A 1,277-nucleotide genomic window follows, 5' to 3' on the forward strand; every position below is an offset into this window, starting at 1 on the left:
TTTTTTTTTTTCATTTTTTCTCAGAATAATCCAGACTTTTTTCTGTAAAAAACTGAGAACAAAAACTATTTGTTAAAAAAAAATCCATGGCCACAATGTATCGCAATGCACACCTGTCATATCAAGTACATCAAAGAAGAATGGATTGAATGAATTTAGTCATGAACACATGCAGCAGATGTCAGTAAATTACATGAAAATGTATTTAATTAAAATTTCTGWCAGTGTGGAATGAATTTGAAAGGTCAACTAGTTTGCACCTCACTTCATTACTCTGTCATCTTAATTAAATGTGTTTCTTTTCTTATCTCACCCACTTTGTGATTGAATGTGCCCGATCTGCACAGGACTGATGGATGATGTTTCTCCCAGCAGCAACAAACCTGTAGGCTTTTTGTTAAATGATGCTCAACGTTTGTGACTAATAAGAGCTGGTTGCAGCAGCTTAAGTGAACCCTGCGAGTAATATCTTTGTTTGCATGCAGGATTATGACTGAAATTAACTCTTTGATTGTTTCCACACTATGACATGGCTTCTTCTCTTTTGTTTTCATATCTGAGTATTAAGTAAAAAGGGGAACAGGAGGTACAGAGAAGACATTTGTATTGTAATTACTGGATAAGATAGGGTTTAGTTTTCATGTTTGCCCTGATATGCTATATTACTTAAACTTTGATCAGAGAGTAAATTTGTGTGTAAATTCAGATCCTCACGTCTCATTRTAACCTGTTATTATTAAAWTTTGCTCATTAGTTTTACATGGTCTAAAAATAAACCACTGTTTTTAAACCAACATCCACCTGGTTTTGTTTTGTCTTAAAAGGAGCAGAAATGACAAGAAGATTCATGATTCCTAGATGGTTTTGTGGAGTTTGCCTCCCATGCTCCGCACTGTTTCCTCACACTGATACTGAGATCAGCTTCAAATCAGTGGTCCAAGCGAGTGTGCTGTTTTGTGGGAAATTGTCTTCTGTGTCTGTTCAAAACAAACGCTTACTGTTTTACAGGGCATTTGATCTTTTTTTCTGGTAATTTGCAAGTAAAGATGAAAAATTATAGTATTATTCATAAAAGGTGCAGAAAATGTCTAATCTCTTGGAACTTAAAAATGGGTATTCCATATTTTCCAGGCCCGGTAAAAACCAGACCCTTGTCCTTCACTTTGCTTCGTACGAGGGTCTGGACTCACAGCTATAGAGAAGTGATTCTTGCTGGAGGCGTGGCCTCTGCTTGTGTGTGTGTGTGTGTGTGTGTGTGTGTGTGTGTGTGTGTGTGT

The sequence above is a fragment of the Austrofundulus limnaeus genome, unplaced genomic scaffold (assembly GCF_001266775.1).
Source record: "Austrofundulus limnaeus strain Quisiro unplaced genomic scaffold, Austrofundulus_limnaeus-1.0 Scaffold12, whole genome shotgun sequence".
NCBI classification, from domain to species: Eukaryota; Metazoa; Chordata; class Actinopteri; order Cyprinodontiformes; family Rivulidae; genus Austrofundulus; species Austrofundulus limnaeus.